General features: G+C 39.3%; 1 pseudogene; it reads right to left on the minus strand.

Annotated features, from left to right (window-relative positions):
- Positions 1 to 1,904: 1,904 nt before the first annotated feature.
- Positions 1,905 to 6,812, minus strand: LOC132601450 (cytochrome c oxidase subunit 1-like; annotated as a pseudogene).
- Positions 6,813 to 16,819: the final 10,007 nt, after the last annotated feature.

The raw sequence follows: 16,819 nt of genomic DNA on the forward strand, positions 1-16,819 counted from the left end.
CCAGGCATTTCCCTTTCTTTCATCACCATTGAAAGCGCTTTGTCCCACCTATCAGAACCACTTCCACCTCTGGGACTTCGGAGAGCCGCTAAATAATGAGGTTCGGCATCTGCTTGAGAAGGAAGAATAAAGGTTGGATCCGCTCTTAAAGAAGACGTTTCGGGGGGAAGAGTTAGAAGTATGAGTTCAGTTCCTATTATAGCATTAGCCACACTTGGGCGAAGATAAACGAAAAGCAAGTCCTTTTTAGCATAAGACTCAGATAAATATAGGGTTAGCGTCCAGTTCTGAGATTAAGGAAAAAGCAGTGATTAGCGATTAGAGGAATATAACTATGCAACAGCGGATATGCGACATCGAATATATATCCTTTCAGTCAGGTATATCCTCTCAAGTAAGCTTTCCCTCTCGGCTTCGTTAACTAGACTTGAGAACAGCGCCTGAATTCCCTTTTTCAGCTTTTCCGTACTTGCTTAATACACTAATTCTGTTTCATTCCGTTAAGCTATACCTTGCCTTGAACCAGACCTCGTGCTTGCCCTAGCAAGAAAACGGATGCGCTAACGCGCAACGGCTTTCGCGCTAGCGCACTTAATCAATCCGTTGCTTTTTTCCTAATCCCATCGGCCATAACGTGGTCTACCTGGGTTGGTCTAACTCCTTGGCTTGGATATGGTTATTATTCCCGGGTCACAGTAAGAAAGGATAAGCTATATATAAATACACCACGAATGGCTTCGTAAAGCTCCTCGCAATATATCGTTAGGAGGATGGGACGACGTGACGGATTGGAAAAATCATGCTTTGTATCTGAAGTTATTGGCCCATGGTCCTCAGTGAGGAAAGGACCTAGAACAGAGAAGAGGGCCGATAGGAAGTTCAAATAAATTCTGATTTCTTCTTGCTCGAAAACCTAATGTGAGGGGGCCCACTGGGATGTCCATAATTGAAGCATTTTTCTTCATCGAGTGTTGGTTTTTTACTAGGTGGCCGATGTCTTTGATGCTTTGGTTTTCGCAGGAAAGGGTAAGGGTTCCAAACAACGCGTGTGAGCTTTGATGAAGACTTGCATCACTATTCGTTTCCTCGTGGCTCGATTGCTCATTTGCTTCTTCCTTTGGGCATGAAGTGTTTGGTGAGGCCTTTCTTCGCCTGTTGAAAAGCTAGCCCTTGCTCAAAGATCTTTTTTATTTAGCACTAGAGTTAAAAAACCGATGGAATGCGATCTCATTGGCAATTTCGTATGAGGGCTGGACCCCCAGCATCTGTAGAAGAAAGGGGAAACTCAATCATGAAACTGAATTTCCAAGCGGAAGGATGAGAAAAAAAATCCACTATTGCAAAAAATCTTTCCTTCTTTTTTAGTAAGGGTGTCAGCCGCAAGTATAAGGGGACATTCCCCATCATAGAGAAGAAAACTATTGCACACGCCTCCCATTCGCCCTTTACTAATATAATAGAAGGTAAAGCAAAAGCAAGAGTGAAACTACGAGCTAAAAGCAGGCGTGCCTCTCTTATAAGAGAATATGATACCATCCCCCACTTTTGGCGCACTTGTTTGATGAGCTAAGCCTAAGCGCCATATAAGTCAAAATCTAGCCTGAGACCTAAAAAAGCAAGGTTGAAATCCATCCCTCTTTTTCCTGTATTTGACTAATAGGGCTAATGAACGACCCTTTGATCTATGTCATTCCAAGTTCAGCCAGGTCTAATTAAAAGTTCAAAAATGAGTGGAGCGAGGGGCTTTAGAGGGAAAAAAGAGAGGGCGAGCTTTAATTGAAGTAGGGGCGGAACTCCTCTCCTTAGAGTCAAGTGGCTTTCACTCCTCATAGAGAGTTAGAAAGTGTCAGTTCTCATAGCGAGGCTTAGGCCGACGGGGTAGGGCGCGGCCCCCCAATTCTCAACCCCGACCTACACAAGTGGTTTTTTAACCCACATTTGGAAAAGTTCTATTAGGTTCTTAGTAGAAATCGGCGACCTTTTCTTCTTTTACTTCACATAGATTTTCGTCTCCTTGATAGCTGGAAGTTCTCCAAAAGTATGAAAAGCTGGAGGACTTTGTACCATCCATTCCGGTGTGGTTGGATTTTGTTCAACAGCCCAAGGACTTGGAGCACATCTTTTGTTCTTTCCACTGCTTGAAGTGATTGTTATGACCACGAAGAAATGAAAAACATCCCAACTACGGGTATATAAGAGCCAAAACTGCTAAGGGAAATCCATCCAGCGTAAGCATCTGGATAATCTGGAATGCGACGTGGCATACCCGAAAGCCCTAAGAAATGCATAGGAAAGAAGGTCATATTAACCTCGAAAAAAGTGATCCAAAAATGGATTTGACCTAAAGTTTCGGGTTATGTCCGACCAAATATTTTACCTACCCAATAGTGAAATCTTGCAAATAAAGCAAAAATGGCTCCCATAGAAAGTACATAATGGAAATGTGCAACCACATAATAAGTATCATGTAGAGCAATGTCTAGCCCTGAATTTTCCAGAACAATTCTAGTGAGTCCTCCTATGGTGAACAAAAAGATGAACCCTACAGCAAATAACATAGGTGTTTTGTATTGTATCGAACCCCCCCCCCCCCCCCACATGGTAGCGATCCAACTAAAGCTTTTGATTCCAGTGGGGACAGCTATGATCATGGTAGCTGCGGTGAAGTAGGCATGGGTATCAACGTCTAAGCCCACAGTAAACATATGATGAGCCCAAGCAAGAAATTCAAGAACACCTATACTGATCATGGCATAAACCATGCCTAGATACCCGAAAACCGGTTTTCCCAAAAAATTCGAAACGATATGACTTATGATACCGGATCCAGGCAGAATGGGAATATACACCTCTGGATGACCGAAGAACCAAAAGAAATGTTGGTATAATATGGGGTCTCCCCCTCCACCGGGATCAGAAAAGGTTGTATTAAAGTTTCGATCGATTAATAACATGGTAATTGCCCCTGCCAGTACCGGAAGTGATAATAAAAGTGGGAATGTTGTCACTAGAACGGACCACACAAATAGAGGTGATCTATGCATAGTCATTCCAGGTCCACGCATGTTGAAGATAGTTGTTATAAAATTAATAGAACCTAAAATGGATGAAACACCAGATAGATGAAGACTAGAAATTGCTAAATCAACTGCTCCTCTAGAATGGCAGGTAATACCACTTAAGGGCGGATAGACCATCCACCCAGTGCCGCTACCCACTTCTACTAAGGCTGAACTTAATAGGAGCAAGAGACTTGGAGGCAACAACCAGAATGAAATATTATTTAATCGTGGAAATGTCATGTCAGGCGCACCTATCAGAATCGGAAATGACCAATTACCAAATCCACCTATCATCACCGGCATAACCATAAAAAAGATCATTAAAAAAGCATGAGCCGTTATTAAAACATTATAAAGTTGATGATTCCCACCAAGAATTTGATCGTCGGGTCGTGCTAATTCCATACGAATGGGTGTCTACGAGTCATGTCTAGTAGAGTCTTGTTTATGGGTGTGTTGCGCGCCACACTTATAAACAGGAGGCTGTGGGCATTTTAGGAATGAATGACCTTCTTTCTTTATAGATCGTGCGATAGAGCTACGATATAAGGATTTCTCTTTCCTTAATCGTGTGCTATGTATTTCAGAAATGCCTATAAAAAGGAAAGCTACAGCATCCCAAAAGGGCAAGGCAGTGGTAGAAAAGCGGGCCAAAAGAGTACCCCAACGATTATAGAGGGTGAGTCCCAGAATGCAGCTCAATCTCAGTCCTCTCACTCATTACCTATTTCTGAGGAGCATGAAGGAGCCTCAGCCCAGCTCCTTCACCAGAGGTTTCGGGTACAGAGGTGAAAGAGGCCATTCAATTGTTGACTCAATTGGTTGCCTCTCAGGCCCAGCGGTAAGGTATGGGTCATGGTGATAGGGTGGCTAGTGCAAAAGCCCGCAATTTTATTAGCTTGGACACTCCAGAGTTTTTCAGGTCAAAGCCGGATGAGGACCCTCAAAACTTTATTGATGGACTATTGAGGACACTACGGTTAATGCATGCTTCCGACGTCGAATCGGTGGAGTTAGCATCGTATCGGTTCCGGGATGTTGCAGTTCATTGGTATACGGTGTGGTTGTCTTCTAGGGGAGTTAATGCACCTCCCCCAGTATGGATAGAATTTGCTGATGCTTTCCTACGATATTACATGCCCCCTGAGCTTCGGCAGGCTAGAGCCGATAAGTTCTTGAATCTTAAGCAAGGAAGCATGAGTGTTTTAGAGTATAGTCTCTGCTTCAATTCTTTGGCTAAGTATGCTCCGGCCATGGTAGTGGATATGGGTGATCGAGTGCACCGATTTGTGAGAGGCTTAGGGCCACATTTGATGGACAAGTGCCTGACTATGTCCCTTCAGGACAATATGGATATTTCTCGCATCCAAGCCCATGCCCAGAATTTGGAGGAAAGCCAACAACAACAAAGAGGTGAGCGTGAGCTTGACAGAGGTTACAACAAGAGAGCTAGATCTTCGGGTCCGACTGGTGAGTTTAGAGGAGGGCAGAGACAGCAATTTTCTAGGCATTCAGGCCATTCTATGACTAGTGCGCCTCCATGGTTTTCAAGCTAGATATTTGATAGATCTACTCACTCCGGGCCGAGTTAGAGTTTCAGAGCTTCAGGTTCTTATTACAGAAGTGACTCGGGTCAGGAAAGGCCACCCATGCCACGATGTTCTCAGTGCGGGAAGCTACATTAGGGCTAGTGTTGACTAGGTTCAGATGTTTGTTATGCATGCGGTCGGCCAGGTCATATCATGCGTGACTGCCCCTCGATTGGTGGTAGGGGTAGGGTCCAGCCTTCAGGGTCGGCAGCCGAGTCTTCATCATTTATACGCCCTCCGAGGCAAGGCTTTTAGATACCAGTTAGTCGTGGTAGAGGTAGAGGAGGAGCACCCAGTTCTAGTGATCCCCAACACCGTATTTATGCTTTAGCTGGGCGGCAGGATCTTGAGTCCTCCCTGATATTGTTACAGGTATATTATCAGTATTTTCTCTTGATGTATATGCATTGATAGATCCGGGCTCCACACTGTAATATGTTACTCCATATATTGCAGGACGATTTGGGGTCAAACCGGAGTCATTCAAACCTTTCAAGGTATCGACACCCGTGGGTGAACCGATACCGAGTATATAGAAATTGTATAATTGTGATTTGTAATCATCGTACCATGGCTGATTTACATGAGTTGAAAATGGTAGACTTTAATGTTATTATGGGCATAGATTGGTTGGCTTCCTGCTATGCCAATGTTGATTGTAGAACGAATGTGGTTCGCTTTCAGTTTCTAGGAGAACCAGTTTTGGAATGGAAGAGAAATACAGCATCCCCGAGAGGTAGGTTTATTTCCTATCTCAAGGCAAGAAAAATGATTGTTAAAGGTTGTATTTACCATCTAGTTCGGGTTCAAGATGTAGAAGCCAAATCACCGACTCTTCAGTCTGTCCCGGTAGTAAATGAGTTTCCGGATGTTTTCCCGGATGAGCTTCCAGGCCTTCCCCCAGAGCGGGAGATTTATTTTGCTATTGATGTGCTACCGGACACTAAACCCATATCTATTCCTCCCTATAGAATGGCTCCCGCAGAGTTGAGAGTGTTGAAGGAGCAATTGAAGGACTTGCTTGAGAAATGCTTTATTAGGCCTAATTTTTCCCCGTAGGGAGCACCCGTGTTGTTTGTGAGGAAGAAAGATAGCTTCTTGCGAATGTGCATTGACTACAGGCAACTGAATAAGGTGACAATCAAGAACAAATACCCGCTTCCAAGGATTGATGACTTATTTGACCAACTACAAGGCGCCAAATGGTTTTCAAAGATAGAATTGAGATCCGGGTATCATCAGGTGAGAGTTAGGGAGGAAGATATTCCCAAGACGGCCTTCAGAACAAGATATGGTCATTTTAAGTTCCGGGTAATGTCATTTGGGCTAACTAATGCACCGGCAGTATTCATAGATTTGATGAACAATGTGTTCAGGCCTTTCCTAGATTTATTTGTGATTGTGTTCGTTAACGATATCCTGGTATATTCTAGGTCCGAGACAGAACATGCGGATCATTTATGTACCGTTCTTAGAGTTCTTCAAACTCGAGAGTTATTTTCCAAATTTTCAAAATGCGAATTTTGGTTGAATTCGGTAACCTTTTTGGGGCACATTATTTCAGCCGATGGTATTCTAGTGGTAAGATTTCCCTTTTTGTAATCCAGATTGTCCTTTATACTACTCCCTGGTCAGCTTACAGACCCTTCTTACTCATTTCGTCACCTCTCGGGGTACATTACTGTACACTTAAATGTAACCAAAATTTCTCTGGTACGAGCGATTCGAACTATAGTCCAGAGACATAACATGTCGCATTGATGAAACGCATTCTCCTTCCTATATTTGTCTCATGATATAACTGCATTTAATCCATTCTCACTTTTCTTTAGCACATTCTTGACATATCGGTTCATCTCGAAATTTGACTCCTTCAACCCAATATATTTCCTTCTTTTAAGCTTCGGAAAATTGTAGCTCATCTTAGAGCTGAATTTGCTCTTCCCCCCTTTTAAAGGATGTTCTCATAGACCAGTAGCTTTTAAATATTAACCGTCCTCGATAGTCATCTGGCCGACCTTAGCGATCCTTCAACTCCTCTATTCCATATAATGCCGGAGTTATTTTCATTGCATGGTTTAACTTGTTTTCCTTTGGGTAAGTCTACTGACTCACTAACCTTATCCTTGTTGTCGGTGGCCACATAATTCCCTTTAACCATTTCACTACACCTCCTCCTCTATTTAGTCCTCATATTTTCTTTTGTTTTCTTTTACTCGTAAAATGCCTGTTTCCATTAATCATCCTTTACTCTTAGGTTAGGAAACTTTGGAGTGTTTCGTTATGACTGCAAATCCCTTTTGATGCTGACAATCTCTTCTTGAGGTACTTTCTTCCCTTAAATAGGCATACCAATCATGGGTTCACATCTATTCTCCTAGTTAAATCTCAGGAGTTTAAAATTCCCTCATCGCTCTCATAAGATCTGTTTATTTCTTCTCAAGGATGCACCTTTATTTATTATTTACGACTTCCTTGGTTCTAATTATGAAGACGTATAGGTTGGTTCCAGGGTCCTCACGTTCATCCCTTGTCACGTATAACATTACTCTATCTCCCGTTGATTTATTTAAATTTGATCCTATCGTCTGCTTTCCTGCTTTCATCCTAACCTTTTCCTCAAATATATATTACCTGACCCTCAATGGGTATACTTTTTCCTTGTCCAAGTTTCTCTCCCTTTCATGATATCATAACCTTCTTTTTCCTAATGCTCGTGCTTACATATTTGGTCGTGTTACCGCTATCTGACTTTAATTCCCAAGAAAACCCGATCTTGATTCTTTCTGTAGTGCTTGCTACCTCAATTTTGACATACGGAACAATCAATATTTTTAACATGTCGTAACATCAATCATAAGGGTATACATAATACTCGATGTAGCCACTCGTGACTTATCTTTTTATCGCTTTTCAATACCTTTTTCTTGCCAGATATCCTGTTGCTATTTGATTTTGTCCTAAATTTGTGGCTTTAATACATCTCCCCTTTTTTTTCTCAGCTAGCTAGACTCATACCTTGCGATCATTTCAAAATTCTAATTGTAAAGCTCATAAGCTCCTAATTTCCCTCGGGCTATTCTGGTTTGTCATATTCTTCTACTTCCTAACTATGAATCCCGACGATATAAGTTTACTTAAATATCTTTACTCATACTTGAACCCTGCCTCTTTTTCTAAAATAATCAACCTCACATCCTTTACTTTCCTGTAGTAACCAAATCAATCCTTGAGATATTTTATCTTCACTTGTACACCTACTCTCTTCTTTCCTTACACACAAGCCGACATCGCACCTAATTTCTCTATCGTCAAATAACCTTCACAACACCCGTCTAAAAAATTTGAGATAAAGCCTTCTTATAAGGATTAGCTAGAAATACACCACATATTCCTAAGGTTGATACAATCTCTACTTCCTTCGTCAGCCACACAACATCACATTTAGAAGTTATATAAGCAATCTAGAAGACAATCATAATTACATTCCAACTTACCTATCCATTTCTCATTCTTGAGTTCAAGGTCATCATTAATACCCGAAGTAACTTAGCCATAATGATTCTCAGAATAGTACCGACTATCAAATACTCAGAAACCCCCTTGAAGTCGAATGACTAGTGACTTCTGAATCCCAATGTAAACTCACATCATATAGGAAAGTGTGATAAAATGAGTATGTGCGCCTATTATCAACCCGTCCTGGTCTTATGTATGTATAAACTTCTAGAGTAAAACTTTCCCCTACTCGTTAACTTCTTTTCCCATATCAATATCTTTTCATTATCTCTTACTCACCAATCTATAAATCATAATACTGCATTTGAATTCTTAATGTCAACTTTCCCTATATCTTTAATAAATCACAATTCTCCGAAATCTCGAATGCACTCATTCTAATCATTTTTCCCCTCCAGGGTTCTTTCCTTAATTTAAAATCATTCTAAAACTTCTCTTTGAAAGTGTCTCATAATAGTTCATTCAATCATGACTTACCAAACATACGATTGTCACATTTTCCCTTTATCCTTTTTCTATAGCCTAGACATTCAAACAATTCAATTTGAAAAAAATCTCAGCAGAGTTTCCTCTATACTTTTTACTGCCTCATTCCCGCACACAACCTAGAAAACACATCTAATGCCTCACAGGGCGATCACAATACTCGTAATATTTACCTCAGGTTCTCATATCAAAGTCTATCAATATCAATAAGACAGAAAACATACCTTCTGGAGGAACAACTTCAATTCTCATCAATTACCTCATAACGGCATAATCAACTACTTATCCATAATCAAAACATTTAAGCTTAGAATCAAAGACATCACATCCTATAGTTTAGCTCTACGGCATGATCTAAGATGAGATAGAAAGGTCAATCATTCCTAAATGCTCTGCAGCCTCTTGTTTATAAGTGTGGCGCGCTTCACACCCATAAATATGACTCTACTGGACACGGCTCGTAGACACACCCTCGGACGAACTGCTCTGATACCACTTTTGTCATGACCCAACCAGAGGGCCATGACGGGCACCTGGAGCTAACATACCGAGCACCTCTAAACATACATCTCATAAACATTTCTAGGAGGACCATAAAGATAGCTCCTGGATATCATTATCTGTAACGACATTATCACAATATAACGACACATCTCTATATAATCTTCAACAGTTATGTCTATCATCACCAGCCGGCAAGGCTACTAAATTGCTATACAATGATATGGACCGGTAGGGTTATAAAATGTCTAACTATACACACATGTCTACGAGCCTCTACATAGAATACAAGTGACCGTAAGGACCAATACTAATAGACTGCAGCTCCGAAGTAAGTGGAGTGCTCCTGAGAATCTGCTGATAAATCACCTACGGGTCAAATCCATGTACCTATCTACCTGCAGGCATGAACGCAGCGTCCACAAGAAAGGACGTCAGTACGAACAATGTACTGAGTATGTAAGACATGAATAACAACATAATGAAAGTATGAAGATAACGTAATATAAAAGAGATCAGGTTGTGCCTCTGAATGCCTTTCTAAGACGGATGTCGTACACGCTTAGTTTCTTAAAAAAAGACTTTTCCATATATACATATATAGGGTATCTTGTCAGGCCGTTAAGGCGCGGTAATATATATAGTATCTTGTCCGGCCGTTAGAGCGCGGTGAAATATATATAGTATCTTGTCCGGCCATTAAGGCGCGGTGAAATATATATAGTATCTTGTCCGGCCATTAAGGCGCGGTGAAATATATATAGAATATTGTCCGGCCATTAAGACACGATGAAATATATATAGTATCTTGTCTGGCCATGAAGGCGCGGTGAAATATATAGTATCTTGTCCGGCCATTAAGGCGCAGTTTGAAACAAACTACTTACATATATATAAAGCATGCATGAAGCTCCATTAAAAGCCACAACTCTATCGGAGTGACGTAAGGTCGGTAGCTTTCGATTATATTATGGAACAATCATCATCGCTATATCTTACCTTGAAGGAACAATTATCATAAGGTGAGATCAACAACAATGAATAAAATCAAGAAAATTATGAAATAAGGTCAATAATCTCATAATAGCATCAAATCCATAAGCTTTGTAATCTCCAAAAATGGAATCATCATCATCATGTTCATTATAGAAAACATCTCATCTTTAGTATCATAAGAAGCTTTTAAGAATCATGAACTTCCAACTTTTGGATGTAAGAAGGTTATGGAAACATATATGGAATCATAACATAGGAATCATGTCTTTTGAAAGAAAGGGACTAGCCTTAACATACCTTTCGGTCTCCTTGGTCACTCAACTTTTATCCCTCCAAACTCGTAAATCTACATATAAACTATTCATACTATTGTTAGGCTTATCGTCATATGCTAGTCTTAAGCCCTCAAACTAATTCCTTTTAAAATCTGCCGAAATTCGGGCAGCATATCCCTTGTTTATATCTCTAGACCGAAATCACAATACCAACAAAACAACAACAATATCAATACTAATATCAACCACATCATCATCAATACCAAAATATTCCATAAAACATCCCACACGATGTTTTTCAATATACAACAACAATATACACTTCCATTCTTCCCAATCAAGGAGCATAACCTCATCAACACACCAACAACATTAGATACCATCCATATACATGTAAATCATCCCAACCACACGGCCACAACATGCTCAAAACAGTCCATAAACACAACAACAACACAACACTTTATGACCTTTCCTCCATAACTATTTTCACTTTTTAAGACTTGCTAAACCTTCAAATCAACTCAACATAAGAGATAGGATTAAGAACATACAATATACTTGAAGAACTTTAGCCACACCAACTTTCTTCAAGACCAAAATTCACCACAACATCAAGTAGAAGCAAGAACAATCACCTTTCATCGACTAGTTTTGTGTAATCTTGTTAAATTCTTGATTTAATGGGCTATAAATGTTTGGGGGATGTGTTAGGAGATTTCTAGAACAAATGGGAGTGTAAAATGATAAAAAAAAATAGGGTTGATGGGGGGTATTTATACCCCTCATAAGTCGGTTCCACCGACTTTCCCAAGTGGGACCCGCGGAAGCCATTTGGCAGCTTGGATGGGTTATCTTAAAATGGTCATAACTCCCTACTCTGATGTCGTTTTGATGAGAGGTTTGTTGCATTGGAAACTAGACTCAACGAACTTCATTTTAGGATTTTGAAACACCTTAAAACTCCTAATATACCTGGAGATATACCCCTCCAAAATTGACCCAAAATTTCTGTCCAAAATCCTACCAACTTTTTCCAAATTTTCGTCAAACTTATTTTCTTCGATTTGCTTGGTCCCGGAATCTTCTGAAACTCTCCATACATGATATTTATCATTAATCATACTTGATAATGGTCATGTCATTTGTTTTCAAGGTTGTCCTTCCCAGTTACGGCTTACGAGATCGTAATTCATCCTTTACCTCATTGTTACGAACTTCTCATGGCTTGTACCGTCCAAAAATTCATGGGACGTCTCTGATAATCCATTAATACTGTGAAGTCTGTGGTATACTCATGCTCTGAAAGTGCGAGGTGTAACATTATCGAGCTTATGTCACTCCGATAGAGTTATAGCTTTTAATTGGGCTCTCATGCGTGCTTTTATATATATGTATGTATTTTCTCACACCGCGTCGCGCTATAGTCGACCGGGAAGGCACGTAGATGTGCATACCACTGCAGTGAGCAGATTATGATGTTACCCTATATGCGGGATGATATGATATATGGATCGGGCTGCATGTTCCGCATCAATATTTATATATATGAATATATGAAAGAATGTTTTTTTAAGTTAAGCATGCATGATATCCGCCTTAAGAGGCATCCAGATGTACAGATTATCTCTCTTATCTCATGTTACTTTCCATATCTTTATTATTTTGTTATTCATGCCTAACATACTTAGTACATTGCTCGTACAAACGCCCTTTTGTTTATGGAGGATGCGTTCACGCCCGCAGGTAGGCAGGGAGACGGACGGATCCTTAGGCAGTTTTATCAGCGTTTGCACAGGAGCGCTTCATTTGTCCTGGAGCTACAGCTTAGCCGATATCATTCTTTTGTGTTCATATGGGCATGGCCGGGTCCTGTCCCATCCTTATGATGTGTTGTACTCTTTGTAGCGGCTCGTGGACAGATGTGTAAATAGTTGATGTCCTGTAACCTCATCGGTTCGTATTGTTGTATATCATTTTTGTCAGCCTTGATGGCTTGTATATATGGTATAGTTTATGATGTTGACGTAGATATGTTTCATCTTGGAGCTTATGCCTTATGGATTATGATATTTACGAGTTAGCTATGTGGTCCACCTAAGTATGAATAGGAGAAGTATGTCAAGTGGTGCTGGGTAGGTCAGCTCCGAGTACCCGTCATGGCCCTTCGGTTGGGTCGTGACAATATTGCTAGCCTTTTCTGAGCTGTGGGTCCAGTGATAGACACTCAATTTCTTTTTTGGCTATTCTTTTCACGATTTGCTAAACTAGTTGGAAGTTCTACTATCATCTTTACTTTTTTCACTGTAAGATTGTAATGACCTAGTTGGATTTTGCTGCTTGCTTAGAAAAGTTTGCATTTGCTACTTGTATTTAGAATTGAGATTCTCACATTGCAAAATTTTTATCCTGTACTTTGGTTTTGTCTTCTGATGATGATAAGTGATTAAGCTACTTATGCTATGTTTTTTGTTTTCTTCCCTTCAACTTTTGGTGACAGTAGAAACTGCGAGATCACAAGCTATGGAGTTATTCAGTACGACGTCGTAACTAAAGATTTGGTCTTTAACTATCTGTTTTTCTTTATTCGTCAACCTGCATTGCCTAAACCTGTTTTCTTCCATGACATCAAGTTGAAAGGCGTACACATAAATGTCTGAACTCGTTGGCTGAACTGGAGAGAAACCTGATGTTCAGCTTGCGACATACCTGTTGGGGACCGCTATGTCACTAGACAAGATTATTATTGATCTTGTTACCACAAGAAACACCGAAAATTTCAACGGAGATTGGAGACGAAAAAAGAATTCGAGTACTCTAGGGAGTGTGCCAAGCAACTCCAGTCAAAATTACTAGTAGGGGCTATGTTATTGATACGTTAAAACATTCCTGATTGTTTTTCATATAGCATCCAACAACTGGAGAAAACTATATGACCTTAACATACCATAGTTTCTATATTGAAATTTTACTCTATATGTTAGCCTAAAGTGAAAAGTATCATTTTAGCCCGATTTTGCTTCTTTCTTTTAGGGGAAATAACTCATATATACCGCTCACACATCTAGTTTGCAGTCAATCTATCCCACTGTATCATTCTAGCCCACTACTGTATCATCGGTGCATAGATAATGTATATGTACTGTATAGCTATATATACATTGCTCAACTTTTTTTTGTAACTTTAAATATACATCCTTATACACTATTATAAATTATATATGCATTCTTATACACTATATATAATGACATGCTTTGTATAAAAATGAATAAACATTGTATAATTGTCTTAAAAGAAAGGACAACTCTTAAAATTGCAACCTTGCTTATTTTTTTGTCTTCTGATGAATCTATCTTTTTCCAATAAGAAACTTGATTAAAATAATAGAACATTTATTGTGGGAAACATCTCTGCCATGGACATGAATCGATATTTGTGTAATTCCAATGGTTGGAATTCTGATTGTTTTCGGCAAAACCTTTTTCCCATTCCTCTTCCTACTTCTTCTTCTTCCACTACTTTTACCATCTCTGCCTTTGAAGAATACTCTCATTTGCCAATTGACCAAAGCCTAAACCATTCATTAATCAATGAATTTTCTCCCCCAGAGCTCACTCATTCCTCCAACAATAAATATCTTGATAGTACTCCCACTTTCACTTCCCAATTAGAAGATTTCTCATCAATTTGGAACATCTTGAAGTTGGAAATTTTGCTAATTGTTAATTGGAGAGAACTCACTGAATCAGCTGCCCCTACTAATTTCAACATTGGATTGTGCCCTGAAAAATAGGTCAAAACAAAGAAGCAAATAAAATTCTAGATCCCCAAAAGAAGATGTTGAACTAATTTGTTGATGTCGCTGGTGGAGCGAGATTCGACGGAAGTGATGTGCCTGAGGAGCATCTGAGTCTGGTCCATTGTCTCACTCACTGCGGGCGCAGCTAAGGAGGTGCCGACGGGTTGGGCTAAAATTTTGGTAATGTAGATTGCCGAAAGGTTATATTGGTAAAAAGTGGGCAGTTGGGTTAAAAATGGCAAACAAGATGCCTGGCTGGTACCTGTGTGTAATCATCTCTTTCTTTTACCCACTTTATCATACTTTTACCACTTTAGGCAACTTTTTTTTTTAGAATTCTAATCCCTACTCCCCTTATGTCTCTCAAAAAATCCTTCATATGGGCCCGACCAAACACCGCATGATTAAGTTCAAAATGGCCTTCTTAAGGGGTGATCTTGATTTTATAGCCCTGCTTAACAAAAATTTTAAAAAATAGAGCTTCAGAAAATTCGCTAGGCAAAGCTTTTGTTGCCCATCAGGCATAAGTTGTGGACATAAATTAGTTTTTCCTATAAGGCAGAAGCTCAAGATATTTCAAGATGGTGAATCTGCTCAATTCACCACAAACTCTGGGAAAAAGCTAGAACTTACGCCCGAGCAACATAAGTTCTTCTTAACGGAATTTTTCAAGTTAGGGCCATTCTTTTAAAGATTTTATTAAGTGGGGACAAACATTCAAACCGGATACTTTTGGAGACACGAGTCATTTCTTGGGATAACCACTACTAAAAACACGTGTTGAGACCATTACATTTCAAGTTTTTTTTTTCATTTTATACAAATTCTCACAACCCAAGATATATCTTGTTTTTTTTTTTCATTTTATACAGATCTCACGCCTCTACTCTTCGTATTCACTCTCTCTTCATCTTTTTTCCTTAAAATCTTAACTCAAAGGCATCAATGAACTCGTCAAAAAAAACTCTATCGATGACTACCTCTCTCCATTTATCTCTTAAAATAACAGTTAAAAATTGTCATGACTCAAATTTGGATCTAGGCTGCGACAGGAAACCTAACAAGTCACTACTTAGTAGGCGAATCCTCTAAGTTAAAGCATGCTTACAACGTTGCATACGAGAAGAAATACAACTACTAAATTTATCTCAAATAGATATAAGTACAGAAGTGTAATATAAGAGAAAGTATAAGACAAACCATACAACCCAACAAAAAGGATAAGTCAAGGAGCATTAGAATCTAAATACAATTGATGCGAGAGTCATAAACTAAAAATAAAGGATAAAAGCGGAAACTGCCTCCATGAATTAGTGGTGACTCATCTCAACTGGATAGAACTAGCAACCGACTAAAATAACGGGCCAACAGTTGGATCTCCTCCTGCTATACCCTGCACACACACGGTAACTGTGAGTCTAAAAGATCAAGAAAGATCGTGAACTCGCTCTCTCAGCTTACCCCGGGGCAAGTGTTTAGAAATCGCCAGTAGTGCATAAAAACACCTTACATAACAATACAAGTACATATATGATTTACAAGTTAAGCAACTAAACTAAAATCATGAATACAACTAATGAAAGTAGACATAATGTGTGAGCTGCTAAGATATATATTGCTATGGTTTCATGAGCCATTGCTCAAGCTCAAACCAACTGTAGGGCCATAAGTACACGCACCCAAGCTCAACCCGACTGTGATGCCATAAGTACATTTACTCAAGCTCTACACAAGGACATGCATTGTGCCCAGACTCTGTATGATGTTAATAGAGTGACAATGATTGCTAAACAACTAAACATATATAACAAAGAAGTACAAACAAATGTTGAAATCTAACTAGGTGATAAAGCATGCTAAATAACTAAAAGTATCACATCACTCTCCCGGTCTACTCTAAATACTTAAAAACTAGCCAACCTAGGTCATGCTTACCCATGTATATGAATTAAGTGATTTAAATGCATAAAAACAACACATAGACCATGCTTTAAAAGAAAAGGAAGCAAGTTAAAGTTTCCCTTGCCTCGAAAATGATAAACTTTCCTACACTTGGATGTCCAAAATCTCCCCAATCGATCTCTGTTTTCATCAATCTATTCAAAATCATGAACAAACAGGTTCAAATTAGGCTAAGGGCACTATTCTCATAATTTTAGGACACCTCATGTGCAAGGTTCGTCAACTCGAAATCGACCCTCGAATTAATGGTTCGAACTTCCAAAATAAATTACATGATTGTGCTACCCATAAGTTATGAGATCCAATTCTATAATCAAAATTCTATCTTAATAAACATACTCTTCAAATCTTTTTTAATTATATAAAATTCAAATAAATTTCATATAATACATAAAAGTATGTGCTTAAAATAACAAAAATATATAAATAACCGAAATAAATGCTATATAATTTACTAGTCAAATGCATAACCGGGAGAACGAGCCAAGCTATGTTTGGTCAAGCTTTTGGGAGGCCAAAACTGTTTAAAAAATTTCAATATGTGACTTAGCGGGGGCTATATTACTAGTTAAATGCATAACCAGGAGAACAAAGTTTTTTAGGAAAAGGTAAGTGCTTTTGGGAGTAGC

Source organism: Lycium barbarum, chromosome 7, assembly GCF_019175385.1.
Source record: "Lycium barbarum isolate Lr01 chromosome 7, ASM1917538v2, whole genome shotgun sequence".
Classification (NCBI taxonomy): Eukaryota; Viridiplantae; Streptophyta; class Magnoliopsida; order Solanales; family Solanaceae; genus Lycium; species Lycium barbarum.